An 11,230-nucleotide genomic window follows, 5' to 3' on the forward strand; every position below is an offset into this window, starting at 1 on the left:
AGCTCCGGCAACACCTCCTGGACAGTAAGCTAACCGACCCTCGACAACTCGCCGTCGAAGCCGACCGGTGGGAAAGCACCCGAGTTGGCCGGAACGCACCCAGCGAATTATCCAGACCGTATCGCCCCCGAGGGGGAGGAGGGAGTCAGGGTCGGGGGAGAGACCCCGGCCCCTCGTCACCCCCCAGAAACCCCTCGACCCCGGTTGGCCGAGGAAGCCCTGCCGTCCGGGCCGGTTTCCGGGCCAACATTACGTGCCACAGGTGCCAGCGACCCGGCCACTACGCCAGTGATCCCAACTGCCCAAAGAATCCGAACACTACCCCCCGCCAAGTTGCAGCGGCGGCCCTAGGGGAAGAACTAATCCCGGAAGACCAAGAAGAGTACGAGACCGATCCCTCTGAATGGGCACCCGCCGCCATGGCACTGGTCTGCTTAGGGGAGAGAGACATGATTCCGCGGGCCCCCCTTCCCGCCAACACCCAGAAGTACGGTCAATGGGTCAACATTAATGGCCGCCGGGCGGAAGCCCTCCGCGACACCGGGGCCAGTGTAACGGCGGTCCGACGCCACCTCGTCACTCCCGACCAAATCTTGCCGAACATTCTTTGCCCTGTCCGATCAGCCGACAACTCCGAAAGCCTATGCCACATGGCCTGCGTCCCCTTCGAGTGGGGAGGAGTAACAGGGATGTTAAAAGTAACTGTCCGCGATGATGCCCCCGTGGACTGCCTCCTAGGAAACGACCTTGAAAGCTCTCCCTGGGCAGCTGTCGAACGGAGGGAGCACCTGGGGATGCTTGGCCTCCCCGAATGGGTCTGCGTCACGACCCGGTCCATGACCGCCCGCGCGGTCCCCAGCCCAGAAGAGCCCGAGTGGCCAGAACCTCCTCCCGCGCTCATCCCAGAGGAGGCCGCCCCAGGAGCCAGTCCATTGACCCAAACCGAAGAAGGATCCAACCAGCTTCGGGACGTCCCTGACCTGGCACAATGGCGGCAGGAGGGAGGCCCCACGCAGGAACAATTCCGGGCCGAACAGAAAACCTGTCCCTCTCTCGAAGGACTCCGGCAGCAAGCCCTGGCCCAGAGCACCGGGGATACCTCGGGGGCCCACTGGATCTACTGGGACCAAGACCTGCTCTACAGCGAGCAGAAAGTGGCAGAACTAGGGGCCAGTCGGGTGCTGGTGGTGCCCCTTCGCTTCCGAGACTTCCTCCTGAACTTAGCCCACGATGTCCCCCTTGCCGGACACCTGGGGCAGGATAAAACCTACGACCGCCTGGTGACCCATTTTTTCTGGCCCCACATGCGAAAGGATGTCACCAACCACTGCAAGGCCTGCCCCACCTGCCAGGCCAGCGGAAAAAGTGGCCGAAAAATCAAAGCACCATTGCAACCCTTTCCTGTTGTCACCACCCCGTTTGAACGAGTGGGAATAGACATTGTGGGGCCCCTCGACCCTCGAACAGCCCAAGGACACCGGTTCATCCTGGTCCTCGTAGACCACGCAACTCGCTATCCCGAGGCCATCCCTCTTCGGACGGTGACGGCCCCCGTGGTGGGCCGGGCCCTGATGGGGATCTTCTCCCGGGTGGGGTTCCCCCGGGAGGTCGTCAGTGACAGGGGCACGAACTTTATCTCCAGATATATGAAGTCTCTTTGGCACCAATGCGGGGTCACCTACAAATTCACGACCCCCTATCACCCGCAAGGAAACGGACTGGTCGAGAGGTTCAACCGCACCCTCAAGGGGATGATTATGGGCCTAGAAGAACCCCTTCGACGCCAGTGGGACGTGCTACTTCCCTGCCTCCTGTTTGCCTATCGGGAGGTCCCGCAGAAGTCCCTCGGCTTCAGCCCATTTGAACTCCTGTACGGGCACCCCGTCCGGGGCCCCCTCAGCCTAGTCAAGGAAGGTTGGGAGCAGCCTCCCCAGAAAACTCCCCCGGACATCTACAGGTACCTCCTGGCTCTCCGCAACCAGACCCGGCGGTTCCGAGACACCGCCAAAGCCAATCTCGAGGCCAGTCAGGAGGACATGAAGAGGTGGTACGATCAGCACGCGTCCTCCATTGAGTTCGAACCGGGACAACAGGTCTGGGTGATGTCCCCGGTTGAACCCTGTGCCCTCCAAGACCGATGGTCCGGGCCCTTCAAGGTAATCGAACGCAAAGGGCCCGTCACCTATTTAATCGACATGGAGACTGCCCGGAACCCCCTACGGGTCCTCCATGCCAACAGGCTAAAACCCCATTTTGTGCGATCCGAGCTCAGCCTCCTGATGGCTACCGATAATGGGACAGAAGAAGACTCCGAACCCCTTCCGGACTTACTGAGGGCCTTCGAGCAGGATGGCTCAGTGGAAGGGGTCCAGCTCTCCGAGGCCCTGTCCCCGGAGCAACGCCAAGACTGCCAAACGCTCCTGAGGCGGTTCGCCTCCCTGTTCTCCCTCACCCCCGGAGTCACCCCCTGGTGCCTCCACGATGTGGACACCGGGGACAGCCCTCCTATCCGACACCGGGCATACCGCGTACCAGACCGGGTACGAGCCTGCATCCAGACCGAGGTGTCCAAAATGCTGACCCTAGGAGTGATCGAACCCTCAGACAGCCCCTGGGCGAGCCCAGTTGTCCTGGTTCCCAAGGCCGCTGCCCCGGGCGTGGCCCCTGAGCTCCGGTTCTGCGTGGACTATCGTGGGCTGAATGCAGTTACCCGGACCGACGCTCATCCCATCCCCCGGGCCGACGAGCTAATTGACCGGATGGGGGCCGCCCGCTACCTGAGCATCTTCGACCTAACAGCGGGCTACTGGCAGATCGGCCTCACCCCTCGGGCCCAAGAACGATCCGCCTTCTCTACCCCAGACGGGCACTACCACTTTAAAGTCATGCCCTTCGGCATGAAAAACGCCCCGGCCACGTTCCAACGGCTGGTAAACCAGGTACTGGCGGGCCTGGAAGACTTCAGCGCCGCCTACCTGGACGACATTGCTGTGTACAGCCACCAGTGGACCGACCACCTCCGCCACCTGCGGGAGGTTCTACACGCCCTCCAGCAAGCCGGGCTCACCATCAAGGCCAGCAAGTGCCAGGTTGGCCAAGGGTCCGTGACCTACCTGGGACACCAAGTGGGAAGCGGGCTAGTGGCCCCTCTCCAACTCAAGATTGCTGCCATCCAGGCCTGGCAACCCCCTACGACCCAAACGGAGGTCCGGGCCTTCCTGGGGCTCACCGGATACTACCGGCGGTTCGTGAAGGACTATGGCAGCATCGTGGGCCCCCTCACAGAGCTCACCTCCAAAAAGGGCCCCAAAACCGTCAACTGGACCCCGGACTGCCAATCGGCCTTCGAGAAACTAAAGACCGCCATGTGCACGGCCCCCGTGCTCCAGGCTCCCGACTACAGCCGGGAATTCATTGTGCAGACGGACGCCTCCGATCATGGTGTGGGGGCCGTCCTCTCCCAACTCAACGCCGAAGGGGTCGACCATCCGGTGGTCTTCATCAGCAGGCGCCTCTTGCCCCGAGAACAGCGCTGGAGCACCATTGAGAGAGAGGCCTTCGCCGTAGTCTGGGCACTCAAGAAGCTCCGGCCATACCTCTTCGGCACCCACTTCCGGGTGCAAACAGACCACCGACCCCTGCAATGGCTGATGCAAATGCGGGGGGAAAACCCGAAGCTGTTGCGCTGGTCCATCTCCCTGCAGGGGATGGACTTCACGGTGGAACATCGTCCAGGCCAGGACCACGCCAACGCCGACGGCCTGTCACGCTTTTTCCGCCTCAGCGAGGAGAGTCCCCAGGAAGATGGCTGACTCTCCCCGCCTTCAGCTGGGGGGGACGCATGTTGGACAGGCCGCATGGTCGGGCTGTCCCCCCTCCCCGCAGTAGGACCTGGACCCTGGCTCTCCCTGCATCCCCAGCCAGAGTCCCCAAACGACAACCCGAAGTACCCTGCAATCCCTCCACTACAAGACACCAGCCCCGGACCCAGCTGGCCCGGGTCACCATCCACACCACGACATCGAACCGGCCGCCATCTTGGGGCACTGCAGCACGAGGCCGCGTGGCCTCAACTCGACCCTAACCCTGGGCCCGGCCGGCCCCGACATCGGGGCACCAACCTCCCCCCAGGAGGCAGAGTGACCACTTGGCAAGTCAATGGGAGAAGGAATCGTCAACGGCTCTCCTCCGCCAGGTGTCGATCACCCCCGGCCGCCCTGGGAGCTGGCTCCACCCCCCTGCTGGGTGTCTGGACTCCCTCATCCCGGACCTCCCGGCCCCCAGGCGCGAGGGTCCGGACATCAAAGGGGACCAGACCTATAACTGGGGCAGTACCAGACCAGGAAGGAGTGGTATCCTGGAGTCGAGAGACCCGAGAAGAACTCATCCGTGACTGGCCTGCTGGCGCTGCCGCGGCCCTCTGCCTCGTGAACCCATCTTGGCCTGCTGGCGCTGCCGCGGCCCTCTGCCTCGTGAAACCATCGTCTTGGCCTGCTGGCGCTGCCGCGGCCCTCTGCCTAGTGAAACCATCTTGGCCTGCTGGCGCTGCCGAGGCCCTCTGCCTCGTGAAACCATCGTCTTGGCCTGCTGGCGCTGCCGCGGCCCTCTGCCTAGTGAAACCATCTTGGCCTGCTGGCGCTGCCGCGGCCCTCTGCCTCGTGAAACCATCGACTTGGCCTGCTGGCGCTGCCGCGGCCCTCTGCCTCGTGAGACTACCATCTTGGCCTGCTGGCGCTGCCGCGGCCCGATCCACAGACCCTCCAGCTCGAGGATTGTGAGCTCGCCCCTTACCACTACCTGTACCGATCCGGTACCAAGACTGTCCCGCTACCCCCTTTCCCTACAGAGACTAGAAGTGAGAGGACCCCCGGGTCCGAGATATCCTGTATCGTTGATATCCTTGCCTTAAGAACCTTATATAAAGCATTGAACTCGACTTGGTGTGGTGCCTGTTTGTGGGGAGGGAAGTAACTTGTCTGTACGATCGCCGGAGACGGTCCCCCTCGGGGATCTCTCCCTCAGTATCCGGCCGACCCTCAGGGTCCCCGTCTAACACACCTCCCTGCACAGACCCCCCTCTTATCTGCAGACACCTCCCTGCACAGACCCACCTTACCTGCAGACACCTCCCTGCATAGACCCCCCTCTTACCAACAGACACCTCCCTGCACAGACCCACCTTACCTGCAGACACCTCCCTGCACAGACCCCCCTCTTACCTGCAGACACCTCCCTGCACAGACCCCCCTCTTACCTGCAGACACCTCCCTGCACAGACCCCCCTCTTACCTGCAGACACCTCCCTGCACAGACCCACCTTACCTGCAGACACCTCCCTGCACAGACCCCCCTCTTACCAACAGACACCTCCCTGGACAGACCCCCCTTCTTACCTGCAGACACCTCCCTGCACAGACCCCCCACCTTCCCTGCAGACACCTCCCTGCACAGACCCCCCTCTTACCTGCAGACACCTCCCTGCACAGACCCCCCTCTTACCTGAAGACACCTCCCTCCACAGACCCCCCTCTTACCTGTAGACACCTCCCTGCAGAGACCCCCTCTTACCTGCAGACACCTCCCTGCACAGACCCCCCTCTCACCTGTAGACACCTCCCTGCACAGACCCCCCTCTTACATGCAGACACCTCCCTGCACAGACCCCCCCTTACCTACAGACACCTCCCTCCACAGACCCCTCTTACCTGCAGACACCTCCCTGCACAGACCCCCTCTTACCTGAAGACACCTCCCTGCACAGACCCCCCTCTTACCTGTAGACACCTCCCTGCACAGACCCCCTCTTACCTGAAGACACCTCCCTGCACAGACCCCCCTCTTACCTGCAGACACCTCCCTGCACAGACCCCCCTCTTACCTGCAGACACCTCCCTGCACAGACCCACCTTACCTGCAGACACCTCCCTGCACAGACCCCCCTCTTACCAACAGACACCTCCCTGCACAGACCCCCCTTCTTACCTGCAGACACCTCCCTGCACAGACCCACCTTACCTGCAGACACCTCCCTGCAAAGACCCCCCTCTTACCTGCAGACACCTCCCTGCACAGACCCCCCTCTTACCTGCAGACACCCCCCTGCACAGACCCCCCTCTTACCAACAGACACCTCCCTGCACAGACCCCCCTTCTTACCTGCAGACACCTCCCTGCACAGACCCACCTTCCCTGCAGACGCCTCCTTGCTTAGACCCCCCTTACCTGCAGACACCTCCCTGCACAGACCCCCCTCTTACCTGCAGACACCTCCCTGCACAGACCCCCCTTCTTACCTGCAGACACCTCCCTGCACAGACCCCCTCTTACCTGAAGACACCTTCCTGCACAGACCCCATTTACCTGCAGACACCTCCCTGCACAGACCTCTCTTACCTGAAGACACCTCCATGCACAGACCCCCTCTTACCTGCAGACACCTCCCTGCACAGACCCACCTTCCCTGCAGACACCTCCTTGCTTAGACCCCCCTTACCTGCAGACACCTCCCTGCACAGACCCCCCTCTTACCTGCAGACACCTCCCTGCACAGACCCCCCTTCTTACCTGCAGACACCTCCCTGCACAGACCCCCTCTTACCTGAAGACACCTTCCTGCACAGACCCCACTTACCTGCAGACACCTCCCTGCACAGACCTCTCTTACCTGAAGACACCTCCATGCACAGACCCCCTCTTACCTGCAGACACCTGCCTCCACAGACCCCCTCTTACCTACAGACACCTCCCTGCACAGACCCCCCTCTTACCTGAAGACACCTTCCTGCACAGACCCCCCTCTTACCTGCAGACACCTCCCTGCACAGACCCCCCTCTTACCTGCAGACATCTCCCTGCAAAGACCCACCTTACCTGCAGACACCTCCCTGCACAGACCCCCCCTCACCTGCAGACACCTCCCTGCACAGACCCCCCTCTTACCTGCAGACACCACCATGCACAGACCCACCTTACCTGCAGACACCTCCCTGCACAGACCCCCCTCTTACCTGCAGACACCTCCCTGCACAGACCCACCTTACCTGCAGACACCTCCCTGCACAGACCCTCCTCTTACCTGCAGACACCTCCCTGCACAGACCCCCTTCCTACCTGCAGACACCTCCCTGCACAGACCCCCCTCTTACCAACAGACACCTCCCTGCACAGACCCCCTTCTTACCTGCAGACACCTCACTGCACAGACCCTTCTCTTACCAACAGACACCTCCCTGCACAGACCCCCCTTCTTACCTGCAGACACCTCCCTGCACAGACCCCCTCTTACCTGCAGACACCTCCCTGCACAGACCCCCCTCTTACCTGCAGACACCTCCCTGCACATACCCTTCTTACCTGCAGACACCTCCATGCACAGACCCACCTTACCTGCAGACACCTCCCTGCACATACCCCCTCTCTAACCTGCAGACACCTCCCTGCACAGACCCTCTTACCTGCAGACACCTCCCTGCACAGACCCCCTTTACCTGCAGACACCTCCCTGCACAGACCCCCCTCTTACCTGAAGACACCTCCCTGCACAAACCCCCTCTTACCTGCAGACACCTCCCTGCACAGACCCCCCTTCTTACCTGCAGACACCTCCCTGCACAGACCCACCTTACCTGCAGGCACCTCCCTGCACAGACCCCTCTTACCAACAGACACCTCCCTGCACCGACCCCCCTCCTACCTGCAGACACCTCCCTGCACAAACCCCCTCTTACCTGCAGACACCTCCCTGCACAAACCCCCTCTTAACTGCAGACACCTCCCTGCACAGACCCCCCTTCTTACCTGCAGACAACTCCCTGCACAGACCCACCTTACCTGCAGACACCTCCCTGCACAGACCCCCCTCTTACCAACAGACACCTCCCTGCACAGACCCCATACCTTCCCTGCAGACACCTCCCTGCACAGACCCCTCTTACCTGCAGACACCTCCCTGCACAGACCCCCCTTCTTACCTGCAGACACCTCCCTGCACAGAACCCCCTCTTACCTGCAGACACCTCCCTGCACAGACCCCTCTTACCTGCAGACACCTCCCTGCACAGACCCCCCTCTTACCTGCAGACACCTCCCTGCACAGACCCCCCTCTTACCAACAGACACCTCCCTGCACAGACCCCCCTCTTACCTGCAGACACCTCCCTGCACAAACCCCCTCTTAACTGCAGACACCTCCCTGCACAGACCCCCCTTCTTACCTGCAGACAACTCCCTGCACAGACCCACCTTACCTGCAGACACCTCCCTGCACAGACCCCCCTCTTACCAACAGACACCTCCCTGGACAGACCCCCCTTCTTACCTGCAGACACCTCCCTGCACAGACCCACCTTACCTGCAGACACCTCCCTGCACAGACCCCCCACCTTCCCTGCAGACACCTCCCTGCACAGACCCCCCTTCTTACCTGCAGACACCTCCCTGCACAGACCCCCCTCTTACCTGCAGACACCTCCCTGCACAGACCCCTCTTACCTGCAGACACCTCCCTGCACAGACCCCCCTCTTACCTGCAGACACCTCCCTGCACAGACCCCTCTTACCTGCAGACACCTCCCTGCACAGACCCCTCTTACCTGCAGACACCTCCCTGCACAGACCCCCCTCTTACCTGCAGACACCTCCCTGCACAGACCCCCTTCTTACCTGCAGACACCTCTCTGCACAGACCCCCCTCTTACCTGCAGACACCTCCCTGCACAGACCCCCCTCTTACCTGCAGACACCTCCCTGCACAGACCTCCCTCTCACCTGCAGACACCTCCCTGCACAGACCCCCCCTTACCTGCAGACACCTCCCTGCACAGACCCCCCTCTTACCTGCAGACACCTCCCTGCACAGACCCCCCCTCTTACCTGCAGACACCTCCCTGCACAGACCCCCCTTACCTGCAGACACCTCCCTGCACAGACCCCCCTCTTACCTGCAGACACCTCCCTGCACAGACCCCCCTCTTACCTGCAGACACCTCCCTGCACAGACCTCCCTCTCACCTGCAGACACCTCCCTGCACAGACCCCCCCTTACCTGCAGACACCTCCCTGCACAGACCCCCCTCTTACCTGCAGACACCTCCCTGCACAGACCCCCCTCTTACCTGCAGACACCTCCCTGCACAGACCCCCCTCTTACCTGCAGACACCTCCCTGCACAGACCCCCCTCTTACCTGCAGACACCTCCCTGCACAAACGTCTCTTACCTTCAGTGTTGTACCAGGGTTAGAGTCAGACTGCCTGGCTCCTGTTCTGGCCTTAGAGGCCGCCCTCGAGTGAATCACTCCTGTGACCCAACTCAGCAAACAGAGCAGGTGCAGTGACCGTCAGCTCATGGGCGGTCATCCCTCCACCCTCCCACCCACCTCTACCCCCAGGGCCCCGGCCCCCTCCACCCTCCCACCCACCTCCACCCCCAGGGTCCCGGACTCCTCCACCCCCAGGGCCCGGCCTCCTCCACCCCCAGGGCCCCAGCCCCCTCCACCCTCCCACCCACCTCCTCCCCCAGGGCCCCGGCCCCCTCCACCGTCCCACCCACCTCCACCCCCAGGGCCCCGGCCCCCTCCACCGTCCCACCCACCTCCACCCCCAGGGTCCCGGACTCCTCCACCCCCAGGGCCCCGGCCCCCTCCACCCTCCCACCCACCTCCACCCCCAGGGTCCCGGACTCCTCCACCCCCAGGGCCCGGCCTCCTCCACCCCCAGGGCCCCAGCCCCCTCCACCCTCCCACCCACCTCCTCCCCCAGGGCCCCGGCCCCCTCCACCGTCCCACCCACCTCCACCCCCAGGGCCCCGGCCCCCTCCACCGTCCCACCCACCTTCACCCCCAGGGCCCCGGCCCCCTCCACCCTCCCACCCACCTCCACCCCCAGGGTCCCGGACTCCTCAACCCCCAGGGCCCGGCCTCCTCCACCCCCAGGGCCCCAGCCCCCTCCACCCTCCCACCCACCTCCTCCCCCAGGGCCCCGGCCCCCTCCACCGTCCCACCCACCTCCACCCCCAGGGCCCCGGCTCCTTCCACCCTCCACCCACCTCCACCCCCAGGGCCTAGCCTCCTCCACCCCCAGGGTCCCGGCCCCCTCCACCCCCAGGGCCCCGGCTCCTTCCACTCTCCCACCCACCTCCACCCCCAGGGTCCCGGACTCCTCCACCCCCAGGGCCCAGCCTCCTCCACCCCCAGGGTCCCGGCCCCCTCCACCCTCCCACCCACCATCACCCCCAGGGCCCCGGCCCCCTCCACCGTCCCACCCACCTCCACCCCCAGTGCCCCGGCCCCCTCCACCCTCCCACCCACCTCCACCCCCAGGGTCCCGGGTCCCGGACTCCTCCACCCCCAGGGCCCCGGGTCCCGGACTCCTCCACCCCCAGGGCCCGGCCTCCTTCACCCCCAGGGCCCCGGCCCCCTCCACCCTCCCACCCACCTCCACCACCAGGGTCCCGGACTCCTCCACCCCCAGGGCCCGACCTCCTCCACCCCCAGGGCCCGGCCTCCTTCATCCTCCCACCCACCTCCACCCCCAGGGCCCCGGCCTCCTCCACCCCCTGGGTCCCGGCCTCCTCCACCCCCAGGGCCACGGCCTCCTCCACCACCAGGGTCCCGGCCTCCTCCAACCCCAGGGTCCAGGCCTCCTCCACCCCCAGGGTCCCACCCACCTCCACCCCCAGGGCCCGGCCTCCTTCATCCTCCCACCCACCTCCACCCCCAGGGCCCCGGCCTCCTCCACCCCCTGGGTCCCGGCCTCCTCCACCCCCAGGGCCCCGGCCTCCTCCACCCCCAGGGTCCCTCCCTCCTCCACCCCCAGGGTCCCGGCCTCCTCCACCCCCAGGGTCCCACCCACCTCCACCCCCGGGGTCCAGGCCTCCTCCACCCCCAGGGTCCAGGCCTCCTCCACCCCCAGGGTCCAGGCTTCCTCCACCCCCAGGGCCCCGGCCTCCTCCACCCCCAGGGTCCCACCCACCTCCACCCCCACGGTCCAGGCCTCCTCCACCCCCAGGGCCCCGGCCTCCTCTACCCCCAGGGTCCCGGCCTCCTCCACCCCCAGGGTCCAGGCCTCCTCCACCCCCAGGGCCCCGGCCTCCTCCACCCCCAGGGTCCCACCCACCTCCACCCCCAGGGTCCAGGCCTCCTCCACCCCCAGGGCCCCGGCCTCCTCCACCCCTAGGGCCCCGGCCTCCTCCACCCCCAGGGCCCAGGCCTCCTCCACCCCCAGGGTCCCGGC

General features: G+C 64.6%; 1 protein-coding gene across 1 annotated transcript in view; it reads right to left on the bottom strand.

Annotated features, from left to right (window-relative positions):
• LOC144766554 (uncharacterized) overlaps positions 1–9,351 on the bottom strand; it is a 70,921-nt gene extending 61,570 nt beyond the window's left edge. Inside the window, exon 1 of the mRNA XM_078650359.1 lies at positions 9,217–9,351. The gene's annotated coding sequence lies outside the window, so the exon portion shown is untranslated. The remainder of the gene's footprint in view (positions 1–9,216) is intronic.
• Between the last annotated feature and the right edge of the window lie 1,879 nt (positions 9,352–11,230).

This window comes from Lissotriton helveticus, chromosome 7, assembly GCF_964261635.1.
Source record: "Lissotriton helveticus chromosome 7, aLisHel1.1, whole genome shotgun sequence".
In the NCBI taxonomy this organism is placed as follows: Eukaryota; Metazoa; Chordata; class Amphibia; order Caudata; family Salamandridae; genus Lissotriton; species Lissotriton helveticus.